This window comes from Tupaia chinensis, unplaced genomic scaffold (genome assembly GCF_000334495.1).
Source record: "Tupaia chinensis unplaced genomic scaffold, TupChi_1.0 Scaffold141231_1, whole genome shotgun sequence".
Classification (NCBI taxonomy): domain Eukaryota; kingdom Metazoa; phylum Chordata; class Mammalia; order Scandentia; family Tupaiidae; genus Tupaia; species Tupaia belangeri.
The window spans coordinates 1,677,813-1,690,864 of NW_006201094.1; the positions used below are offsets into that span (position 1 = coordinate 1,677,813).

Consider the following 13,052-nt stretch of genomic DNA (forward strand, 5'->3'; position numbering starts at 1 on the left):
TTCCTTATGGAAGGGTCAGGCATTCCACGAGAGTTTATATGTAATAGCGGCTTCCCCACTGCTTCCAGATGTTACACAGAGACGCAGATGGGTGGCCTCCTAGCTTGTCACTTTCCCTTCCATGTGTTCTGTTTGTTTGTTCGTTTAGGAATAATTACATTTATTGCACTGTACACCGGTAATAATAACCAAATATTCTGTTTATAAGGAACTTAATTTTTGTATTATTATTTTGCATTCTAATAAAAATTTAGGTGCCATTTTATGCCAATTTAAATCTGGCACTAAATCAAACGAAAGAAGGGATTTTCTTAACACAGTGCTTTGACATCTCTTTTATACAATAGCACCCATAGAAAAATGGTATTTGCACAGTGCAGATCAGATAAATGGATAAAGCTGTCTGAAGTTGAGATGAACAATATTTCAATGTTCCTGTACCCCCCAGGGCTCTCCATGGCAAACAGGTTGGGGTAGTCTTGCCTTGTCCGGCCTTTATAGCAACACAATATCCCTCTGTCTTTTTTTTTTTTTTTTTTCAAGTTTCAGATATTTATTAACCAGTGTAAATCTGAACGAATCAAAATTATTTCATGCATTTAGAGGAGAAATATTTCCTGGTTAAGTGGAAAATTGTGTGGATGGCTTCTGGAAGACTTTCATTATGAGCAGCTTTATAAGTGAAACATTTCATTTAGAAGTCTGGACCTTCTTTCTTCAGTTTGCTGGAATCCACATTCACTGAGTAAAACTTGTACTGATCATTGCGACCCAGTGTGTTCCAGGGTTCAGGGTTATTCTTTCTGTCCCGAGACGTCAGGATGGAACATTGCCAAACGCATGAGATACAGTGCTGCTCCAGTACCTCCAGCTCCAATAAATATAAACAGGGGAATCAAACTCAGATGCTTCCTGGCCTGACCCAGGATCTGGCGGAGCATGTTTATGGTGGAGGACTCGAGTCCGAAAGCAGAAAACAAATCTCAATACCCTTCTGTCTTCTCGTTCCTTTCAGTCTAGTCAGAGTCAAACTGAGCAAAGTAGCACCTAAAATTAATATGCCCTCTAACTACTCATCACCTTGAAATGCTTTATGTTTTCCCACCACTGCGCCTTTATCCAAGTAGGGTTTTGGGTTTATTTCTTTTCTGCAAGTATTTATTTATTGTTATTATCATTTGAATTTTGTTATAGGGCTCATGCAATCACCAAAGAGAAACAGAGAGAGGGGAAGTGAGAAAGCAAGCTGCCAGGCCAGGGACTCGAACCACAGTCGGTCTAGTGGGAGTCCAGCATTTCAGTCACCGTGCTGGAGTTGTTTTTGTTGTTGTTTTGTTTCTTTTTTTGTTTATTTTTCATTTGCCTGTCCCAACTTCACTGCTTCCTCTCCCAGGAATAAAATACCCTTGCAACCTTTCAAACTACTATTCAAACAAAACTCTACATGGTACTTCTTTAATCCGACTTAATCCCAAATTCAAAACCAAACTTAGTATCTACACCCTCTCGCTGAATCATGACCACCACCACCCACCAGATAGGACTCAGACATCTAGGCATTCCCTTTACTACTCGCCCCCTCACTTCCCAAATACCTAATTAGTCCAAGAGCTATTGACCGTCTTCTAGATATTTCTCCAATTAGATTATTTTGCCCCATCTCTGAATACTACTGACTTAGTTCAACCTACACACTCGCTGGAGTCACTGCTGGAGCCCTGCATCCTGCTCCCCGGTCTCAGGCTACCTATACTGCCACAGAGTAACCCTCCTCAGCCCAGGAGGGTGACCGACGGCCCAGCTTGTCTGGGACTGAGGGGTTGCTCAGGATGTAGGGCTTTCAATGGTTTGCCCGGAAAGGCCCGGCAAATCGACCATACTCAAGTGTGGTGGGCACCATACTCAAGGTCCTTAGGTCCCTTTCTAATGGCATATAAAGTTCTTTCTAATCTTCCCGCACACGATCTTCTCAGCATCAACCCTCTGTTCTCCCTGTCCCGCTCCCCCACACACTCACGTAGACCCTGTACCCAGCTTTGTCAAGCCACAGTCAGCTCTCCGAATGGAATGTTCTCTGTTCCTTTACATCTCAGTACTTTGTACATTGTGTCTCCTTGGCTTGAAATGCCCTCTGCCTTATCTGCACTTGCTGGTGAACTCCTCTTCATCTACCAAGAATTTTTTCAGCGGGCACTTTTTCGCTGAAGTCATTTAGGAGTTGGCTACAGCTTCCTCTGTGTTCTCATAGCACCTTGTATCCACTGCTGCCCTGGCACTGACCCACTCAGCTCTGTCCTCCACCAGACATTGCGACTTTTCTTTGTAACCTCATACCTAGCACAGGGACTTGCATGTAATAAATGTTTTTGTTTGTTTGGGGGGGATTTTTTTTTTGAGAGGTTTTTGCTACAGGGTACGCACACTTGCCAGACAAAAAAAAAAAAAAAAAAAAAAGAGACAGAGAGACAGAAAGTGAGAAATCACCCCCCAGGGGGATGGCCATGCCGCAATCCCTTCTCCTCCATTCTCCTCTCGGCATCTTGGGCACACACACACACACACACACACACACACATGCGCCCAGCATGAGTTTAAGCCACCAGGTCCAGGACTTGAACCACAGTTGACTACATGTGAGTCCAGCAATATAGCCATTATGCCAACTGCTGGTCCCTATGTAATAAATGTTGAGTGATGAGGAAGAAAGCAAGCAAACAAGAGAGATCACTTCAGCTTTATGTAGAACTAGCGTTTGAGTTAGTTGAATTGAATGTATGCTTCTCTCATTAGAGTTTTAGCTCCTTGGGTTTGGAGCATTATCTGCTTGTATCTCCGCAGCACGTGGGAATGCCAGGACTCAGGACACTCCTTCGACTGATATGGTTTGCCCGTTGTGGTAGGACACGAGAAGATGGGTGACATGAAGTCCTTCACTGGAGAATGTGGCAGGAGGGACTGCAGGGCATTTACAGTTCTGTCCAGAGGTGTTAATTTTTTTTTTTTTAGAATCAGTTTGTTAATGTTTTTTTTTAATTATTATCATCATCATAATCTCCTTTATATTACATTGGATTACATATAACTTTACAGTGTATTACATTGTTTTTTCAAAAGGGAATGCCATGCATGTCCATCAGTACAGAGACATTAATCTCCCCACTTCAACATTCAATATCTCTTCTATGTTTTCCCCAATCATTATTTTTATTATTCTAATTATTTTTAAAACAGTCAATTGCTATTTCTCATTTTGCTTGTAAAAATACTTTGCCCATCATGAAATACTTCTCAGACCAATCCAGTTGAGAACAGAGGTGTAAATTTGTGCTACCCCTTGCTAAATGTGACCGCCTATACCCTTACAGCAATCTCTGCTTCTTTTAGGGGGAAACCTCTTCATTACCAAGTGAAAACAGAAGCGTAGAGGGTTAAACTCTCCCACTTCAACTAGGCACTAGAAACATTTGACATAGCTGTAGCCACCATAAGGTAATAATTCCTCTAGATGTGGGACTACCAGCCACATGCATCAGAATCACATGGGCACGTATTAATAATACAGATTACCCCACATTTCTGAGGATAGTACTGAAGGACCAGAGCATTTTCAGCTCAGTGTCTGAGCTGATCCACCCACAATGGCATTCAAGAACTGCTGACTAATACAGCAAATAAAGATAAAGTCCAGGCTGATAAAATTTCTTCTGTCAAGTGTTTGTGAAAACTAAATAATATGCTTTCTTTTTTTGAGAGGTTTTTGCTACAGGGCATGTGCACTCGCCAGAAAGACAGAAAGAAACAGAGAGACAGAAAATGAGAATGGCCATGCCACAATCCGTTCTCCTCCATTCTCCTCTTGGGATCTAGGGAATGCACGCACACGCGCCCAGCGTGAATTTAAGCCACCGGGTCCAGGACTCGAACCACGGTCAACCACATGGGAGTCCAGCAATGTAGCCATTACACTAACTGCTGGTCCCACTAAATAATATGCTTTCTATTCAGTGTTACCATAATGTCTGAAACATGGCAAGTGTTAAGGACATAGCCAATGCGGTTCTTACACTTCGAGTTCCTTGGCGAGAAGAAAGTGTCTTCTTCACCTTTGCATGCCCAGGGCATTTTGGCACCCAGCACGCTAACTTATAAATATTATGCCCTCCACAAATTGAATTACACCACATGTTGAGAGATTTCAAATCAGGTAGGAGGGAAAACTAAAAGTAAGATGCCATTTTTACTGTTAAATTGGCCGAGACTTTGGTAAATGCTGAAAGCTGACCAGAGGGCGGTTACAAGGGCATTCTGGTACATAACGGATAGAGTCTTTCATAAAGTGGCAGAAACTTTCTGGAAAGCAGTTCAGCAAATTGATCACGAGCTGTGAAAGTGCTTATAATTTTTGTTGCAGTAATGCAAGTATTATTTTCAGGAATATATGTAGGAAATGACCTGAAATAAAAAGTACAATTCTACAAATATTTTTCTACACAAGGATAAGATAGCTATGTGCACTGGAAAGAATAAGACTGGCTGACACCAGGGGATGGTTAGCTGAACGAGGATGTTTTCACAGAACAGAATATCCAATCATCAAATTAATATTTATAAGAATTTTTAATGTCATTAAAATAGTTACTGTGTATTAAGATTAAAAAATGTATGCTTTAAGTCTAATATGAAGAAAAATACATAGGAAAAAAAGCTTAAAGAAAAATATACCAAATGTTAACAATGATAAAACCAAGAGTGATATTTATTTATTTCCTAATACTTTTCTGTGCTTACAAAACATTTACAAGTAAAAATGAAATTTGTAATAAAGTAAATAAATATATTTTTAAAAACAAATGAGACTTCTACATCTGGAAACATGGAGTAGACTTGCCTTTTCCCATTCTTTCCAATAAGTATAACTAAAATATCTGAATACTGTGTAGAAAAACCTAACAAGACTCGCAGTGGTGGACAGAAGGCAAACTGACTCATGACCTCAGGAGCTAAGAATGACAGAGAGTTCCCTGGGTCTCCTTTCTACTTCGTATATCATAGCTTGGAGCAGAAAAAACTGCCAACCCAGAGACGAGGACAGACAAAAAGAACAAAAGAAAAAAGAAAGAAGGGAAGGAAAAGACAAAGGAGAAAGAAAGAAAGAAAAAGAAGGAAAGAGAAAAAGAAAGAAAACATTACAACAAAAATCTTCTCTCTAGCCAAAAGATCAGAAAAGGGACAGCATAGCAAGACAAAATTTTAGGTCAACACCACTCTACTCTAGCCAAATTATATACACACACACACACACACACACACACACCCACAAGCACACAAGCACACACGCACACACACGCGCACGTACACACACACACAAGCACACATGCGCACACACACACACACACGCACCCAAGTATGGGCCAGCCCCACTGACACCAGGACCAAATGCCATGGGAATGCAAAGGTGAAAAAGACACGCTGACCTCACGGTTCGAGTTCCCAACTGGGCAGCTTGAAAACATCCTGGGCACATGTGCATGTGTTCACCCAAAATCCTGAAAGGAGGGAGAAATGGAGGAGAAAAAACTGAAGCATGATTGTTCCCCATGGGGGCTGCTTTCTTGCTTTCTCTCTCACTCTGTCTCTCTCTCTCTCCACCAAGTGCACATGCCCTCTAGCAAATTAAAAATAAATTAGAAATTGGACTTTATCAAAATTAAAAACGTTTGCTTTAAAAAAATATTGTTGAGAGGTGGAAAACTGTGAGAAAATATCCACAAGCCTGGAAACAACCCAGATGCGCTTCAAATCAGCAATGGTTAAATAAACCATAGAATACTACTGAACACTGAAAAGGAATGAATTATTGATACACGTACCAGCCTGAATCAATCTCCAAAGAATTAAGCCAATTTCAAAGGTTACATATGGTAGGATTACATTTATCCAGCATTCTTTTTTAAATAATTACTTATTTATCTATTCATTCATTTATTTTAATTTGACCAGAGAGAGACACAGAAAGAGAGAGAGAGGAAAGTGAAAAAGCAAGGTCTGGGACTTGAACCATGGTCGGCCCTGTGGGAGTGTCCAGTGCCTTAACCACCATGCCACCTGCTGGTCCCCCATTTATCCAGAATTCTTGAAGTGATAAAATTAAAGAAATAGAGAGCAGATCAGTGTTGCCAGGGCTTAAAGAGGGGGTACAGGTGGGAAGGAAGTGGATGTAGCAATAGACAGGCAAAATGGATCCAGTCCCTGGCTCAGCAGCAAAGCAAGTACCCTGCAAGGCTGGAAGCCACAGGGTCAACCATGGGTTTGGCTCCCTGGGTCAGCTTGAAAACACACCAGCATTGTGCACAGGCAGCCAGGATCCTGAGGAGATGAGAGCAGGTTGTAATGAGACAAGACCCTGTTGAAGGTATTGTTCTCTATATATATATTATTTTTTTAAAAAACGAGGGATTCTTATGATAAGGAAGTTCTGTATATTGAGTATCAATGTCACTATCCTGAATGTAATATTGTTCCATAATTCTGCAAGATGCATGTATAGGGGAAACTATTACTAAGTAAAGGATACAGAGGATCTCTCTCTATTATTTCTTATAATTGTATGTGAATCTCTGAGTATCTTTAAATAAATAAAATCTGACTAGGTTATCTCTGAGTGATTTTCTACATCTGCAATTTCATGCTTTTGGGAGGCAAGGATCTGTTGGTTCTTGGTTACCAGGGACTGCACTATTTCCAGCTGGTAAGGCTTCGTCCCGGCCCAGACACAAGTGTTCCTGATTGTTAAGTAAGGACCCAGCCTCAAAATGAAAACAGGTGAGTAACCAAATCAGGCAAGTCCTCCAGATCCTCCAGATCTTCATCTGTTTAAAGATGGGAATGACAGGGAACCAGCAGTTAGCGTAATGGCTATGTCGCTGGACTCCCACGTAGTCGACCGCGGTCCGTGTCCCGGACCCGGTGGCTTAAAACTCACGCCGGGCGCGTGTGCGTGCGTGCCCAAGATCCCGAGAGGAGAATGGAGGAGAAGGGATTGCGGCGTGACCATCCCCCCTGGGGGGTGATTTCTCACTTTCTGTCTCTATGTCTCTCTCTGTCTGTCTGGCGAGCGCACGCACCCTACAGTGAAAATCTCTCCAAAAAAAGAAAAAGATGGGAATGACAAAAGGCAAAGGGAAGATTTTCCCACACAAAATAAAAGATTAATGGAAAAATTCATGTTAAAAAGAACCCAGAAGAGGAGCAGCAGCATGGCCTGGTGACTAAAGGAGCTGACTCTCACAAGGCAAGCACACAGATCAAGTCCTGAACCCAGAGGTCTGAGAAACATGGCGGACACATGTGTGTGCATGTCCAAAATTCTAAAACGAGGGAGAGGTGGAAAAGGGATGCCCTATGTGTCTATGGGGGGAATGCTTTCTTTCTCTCTGTGTATCTCTGTCTCTATCTGGTGAGCACGCACACCTCCTAGCCAAAAAATAAATAAATAAAAAGAGAGAGTGAAAACCCAAGCTTCTAAACAGGACCATAGCAGCGTATAAATAGGGGGAATGTCTTCTTTCTCTCTGTGTATCTGTCTCTATCTGGTGGGCACACACACCTCCTAGCCAAAAATAAATAAATAAAAAGAGAGAGTGAAAACCCAAGCTTCTAAACAGGACCATAGCAGCGTATAAATATCTATTGACTTCACTGACAACCTGTGCAAATCCTTAACCACCACTCAACCCTGGTCCTTTCCATACTCTGCCAACCTAGCACTTACAATGAAAACACTTGGACTATCCTAACAAGTAATATCTTACTAAGCAATAAAGGAAATGCTAAACATATTATAACAATAGTAAAAGAACGAGACCAGAGAGGAAAAAAGCAGGATTAACAAACCTTTACTATAGAGTATTAGAAAGAAAATGTTTTCAGCTTTGTGGACCATATGGTCTCTCCCCCAACTACTCAGTCCTGCTGCAAAAGCAGAGACAATATGTAAACACACATGGGTGACTGTTTTCCAACAAAACTGCATCTACGATAACAATCGGCGGGCCGAATTTCACCCATGGGCCACACAGAAACGGAACATTTAGTCTTCCCATCTATGTTCACGGTGCCTACCTAATGGGGTTATTGCAGACTTAAAGTGAAATATTCCAGGAAAGTGTTAGCACAGGACATATGACTTGCAAATATTTAACAAATACTAACTATTCTTAGGTAGGAACCTGACTGACCTAACACATAGGTGGATCACTAGTCTGAACTCCTTGCCTTTGACAACTTCAGTGACACAGTACGTGGCAACCCTTGTTTTCGGTGTTCTTCCCAGTCTGTGGCCCATTGTCCCAGAATCCTCATGGATTTTGAAGAGAAAAATCACCCACCAAGAGAGGCCTTCTTTAAACTAGCATATGTAACGTCTTTCTAAGACTTTCTGAGAAAAATGTCACGTGAAGAACAGATGAAGAAACTGAGTATGTTTAGATTGACAAAGAAATGCCTGGGGAGGGGATGGAGGGCTCTATGAGAACCCTGTTTAGATACTTAAGGTGTGAACATGAAGAAGACAAGCTGCCAGGTGGCTCTAGAAGGCAGAAGAGGTGGGACTAACAAGTGAGGTTAACGGAACTGTTCTCCAGTTCAGCTTAAAGAAATGGATTTTGGTAAATTGCCTTCTCTAAGGGCATTTAAGTAAAGGTTGTATGGGTGAAATAAGGGGCAGAAGGTCAGATGATCTTTGACGAAGCTTCTGGACTGACATTCATAATCCTATGGGATAGCTAAAATGTCACGTAACAATTTGGTCACCTACTTCTGAAAATTCTCATCTTTATTTACCTTTAGGTGTATATGCTATTTCGTATACACATTTTGGCTTCCTTATATGCTGTTTCGTAGAATTTCAGCTTCATTCACCCATTTTTCATTCATTTATTCAAAAACTATATATTGTGCACTTACCATTGTCAGGCATTTTCCTAAGCGTTGGGGATATAGCAGTGAATAGTTTATTGATAAGTCATTAAGCAGTAATTATAAAAGTACAGCCTTGGAGCCAGCAAATGGTGTGGTGGTTAGAGGTGCTGGACTCCCACATGGCTGACCACAGTTCGAGTCCCGGACCTGGTGGCTTGCTTCCTCACTTTCTCTCTCTCTCTTTCTCTCTCTACCTCTCTCTCTCTCGTCAAACTGAAAATAACTATAATGATAAATAAAATAAAGGAAGTAGTTTTTAAAATAAATAAATAAAAGTATACCCTTTTGGGGGCAATGAAATATTCCATTTCTATTTGCATATTCTTTGACTATTTTCAACTGGCCCAGTGAATTTATACATGGACAACTTTATCTGTAATTATTTCGATGCTGTTGAAACTAAAATTAATTTTTTTTTCTGTGCTGAGACATTCTACAAAAGTTTAGAAGCAAGATTATTGGGTTTTTCTCCCCATAAGGTTGAAAGCCCCCACGATCAAGCCTTTATTAAAGAACAGCTACTGTAACTGTGACCACAGGGGATAAAATATCATACCAAGATAATAGGAATTCTAGCTTTTATTTATTCTTCCTAAGGTAGGAACAGCAGGGCCATGCTATGCAGGAAACTTCCAAAATGAAATAGAAAGGCCCCCAGTTCATTTCCAGAGCCCCATTCACCCTGCAACATGCTCTGCTGTGGTCAGAATTGACCCTTTCTATGAAATGATGTCTTTTATTTGAAGTTTGTTTAAATAAAGAGAAACTTTCCTTCACACACTGCCTCTTCATCTTTGGGGACAGTAAATGGTATCACAACTTTCTTTCACACACTGCCTCTTCATATTTGGGGATAATAATGCAGACATGCATTCCTGAGTGACAAAATCACATTCCTTCACGGAAATTGAACCACGAATGAAGACATGAGTTCCTTCCCGATCTACATCTCTGCCATTGAGAGTATTGAAAGCAAGGGCTGGCAGGTAGTGTGGTGGTTAAGAGCACTGAAATCTCACATGGCCAAATGCAGTTCAAGTCCTGGACCTGGCAGCTTACCTTCTCACTTTCCCTCTCTCTCTCACTCTGTCTCTGGTCAAATTAAAATAAATAAATAAAGTTACATAAAACAATTCTTTTTTTTTTTTTTCAAAGAAGCCGAACTGGCCTTAAGAGTGTGCAGACCCCAAAGGTATGATTTTAGGCCACAAGGAAAGACAAAACAAACAAAAACAACCCTCCAACTTTTACAAAGCACAGGCAGCAAGACAGATGCAGAGAGGTGTTCATCTTTTTTCAAAGAAGCCGAACTGGCCTTAAGAGTGTGCAGACCCCAAAGGTATGATTTTAGGCCACAAGGAAAGACAAAACAAACAAAAACAACCCTCCAACTTTTACAAAGCACAGGCAGCAAGACAGATGCAGAGAGGTGTTCATCACAGTATTTCTAGTAGTGGTAAATATAGAAAGTATCTATTTATGTGAGAGGACGATGATTAATTATGGTCACTGAAGTTTTTAAGTATACTAATAACATGGGAGAAATATATATGTAATAATGTTAAGGAAGAAAAAACAACATAAAATTATGCAATATGATTTCAAATTTAACTTTTAAAAAGGTGGGATAAAAACAAGAAGATAAAAACTGGGAGATAGATGTATCAAACAAAATACTCATGCTACTTACCTTGGGTGATGGCATCATCGTGATTCTCTGTTTCCATTATAGTTTTCTGTATTATACTTTTATTTATTAGATATACTTTTCTCTGTTATACTTTTATATAGTGTATATACTCTTCTATACGATACTTTTTTTTTTTTTTAAGAGAGGGCAGGTACATTCACCAGAAAGAGAGACAGAGAGACAGAAAGACAGAGAGACAAAAAGCGAGAAATCACTCCCCAGGGAGGATGGCCACGCCGCAATCCCTTCTCCTCTATTCTCCTCTTGGGATCTTGAGCACGCACATACCAGAACCCAGCGTGAGTTTAAGCCACTGGGTCCGGGACTCAAACCATGGTCAATCACATGGGAGTCCAGCGACATAGCCATTATGCCAACTGCTACTCCCCAATACTTTTCTATATTTCACTTTTCACTCTGCTGCAATCCCTCCTATCAGCCTTCCAGCCAGCCAGGATCACAGGCACACCCATAGATAAACACTCGGGATCTGAACCTGGGTCTTCCCATATGGCTCCAGCATCACGCAGTGGTGCCCACCACCTGCACCACCACAACTACACCACGCAGTTTTGCCTTAAAACCTGTAGGTTTTATTCCTCAGTAGCTGAAAAACGAGTCCAAAGTATGAACGAGCTGTTAAACTAGTACACACTGTCTTGGGCTTACGAAGCAGCAGTAGCCCCGGTGCTAGTCCCAGTAGTAATAACCTCATCAAAGGCAGGAAGGCAGGAGGGTGCTGGGTTAACAGCAGAAGTTTTGGCAGCCGCCTGCCTAGGCTCAAGTTCCATTTTTCTTGCTTCTTAGTTTGGATAAATTATGTAGTTTCTCCTTGCCTTCTTTTGTAAAATTGGTATTAACAATTCAACCGAGTCAGTAAAGACAAAAGACATTTGTATGCACAAAAATCATCTATTCAGCTTATCAGAAACATATCAAATAAATTCAAGAGAATAAATAAAGAGAAACTTCACAACTGTGATGCAGTCATGACATCATGACCTAAGATAGGATCCCTCTAGATAATAACTCACAATCTATTGAGTGAAGTGAATAAACACAAGGCTAATACTAAATGTAGTGAAAATCACAATAATAGGAATTCAAACCTAGTCCAGATGAGGAAGTGTTAAGTGTGACCAAGGGGTAGCCAGATGGCTTAATGAAAGGAACCAGATTTAAGATGAGTTTTGCTGGATGGCCAAGGATCAGGGTGAAGACATGTTCCTGGTTAAGAAAGTATATAATAGGGCCCAGCAGGTGGACTTGTGGTTATGTTGCTGGACTACCACATAGCTGACCATGGTTTGCATCCCAGGGCTTGAAAATAATGCCAGGCACATGAGCATGAGTGCCCAGGATTCCGGGTAGGGAATGGAGGAGAGGAACTCTCCTCCTGGGGGCATGGCCATCCCCCCAAGGGTGATTTCTCACATTCCCTCTCACTGTGTCTATCTCCAATAAGCACATGTGTCCTAAGGTAAAAGCCTCTAAAAGAAAAGAAAAAAAAGAGATAGTATATAATATATTCTGGGAAGAGCAAGCTGACCACATTTGCATAGTCAGAGAAAATGGGAAATAAGCAATGGTCTTAGAGTTGGCTACATACTTACTGTACTCGGTGATCCAAGTTAAAGGGCAGAAAAGCTGGAAGGAAGTGTGGTCATAGAAGTGAGTCTCCTGTTTTCACATAAAAATGTAACAGTAACCACTTCCGTTTAGAGTTTTGGCTCTCTCTATCTAGCCAAGCTTCACTTTCAAATACTTTTGGAACTGGCCTCAAAACATGGATTGTTATTTAGAGTTTTGGCTCTCTCTACCTAGCCAAGCTTCACTTTCAAATACTTTTCTTTTGGAACTGGCCTCAAAACATGGATTGTTCCTCACAATATCATCTGTTTACTGATTCTGAGACTTGAGTGCTGAAGTTTCAAAATCGTCTAGCCATGTTCTCCCAAGAAGCCAGCAGATTCTAGAAGTGTGAAGACGGTTACAGTCATAGTCAAGATCCCATGTGTCACCCACTTACATCAAAGGATGTCCTGGCCTAGGGACATTTCTCTCTGTTCTATGAGGGGGCATCAAGGTCACAGCCTTGGTCCAGAGGAGCAGCCAGACAAGGGTGGAGTTAAGCAGGCACTGCTGTGAGATGCCCTCCAAGTCAACCCAGACTATGGTTTCAGGCAGCTTGCCAAAGTTCACACGGTGAACGTTCAGAAGTGGTTGTGGGTATTTCCGCGAGTAGCTCTGTTCCAGCTAGTAGTCACAAAGCCTTGACGCTTACGCCCAGGAAAGAATCTCCTCTGGACACATCACCAAGTCACCAACTCCTTTGAAGGCTAAGTCCCTGCACTCCAGGGGCCTGAGGGCTTCACACGGTTCA

The 13,052-nt window shown here is 41.4% G+C and overlaps 1 protein-coding gene and 1 pseudogene across 1 annotated transcript in view; both read right to left on the reverse strand.

Annotated features, from left to right (window-relative positions):
• Window positions 1-13,052, reverse strand: part of ATP13A4 (ATPase 13A4) — a 168,342-nt gene that overhangs the window by 146,139 nt on the left and 9,151 nt on the right. The window lies entirely within an intron of this gene.
• Window positions 601-963, reverse strand: LOC106733203 (cytochrome c oxidase subunit NDUFA4 pseudogene; annotated as a pseudogene).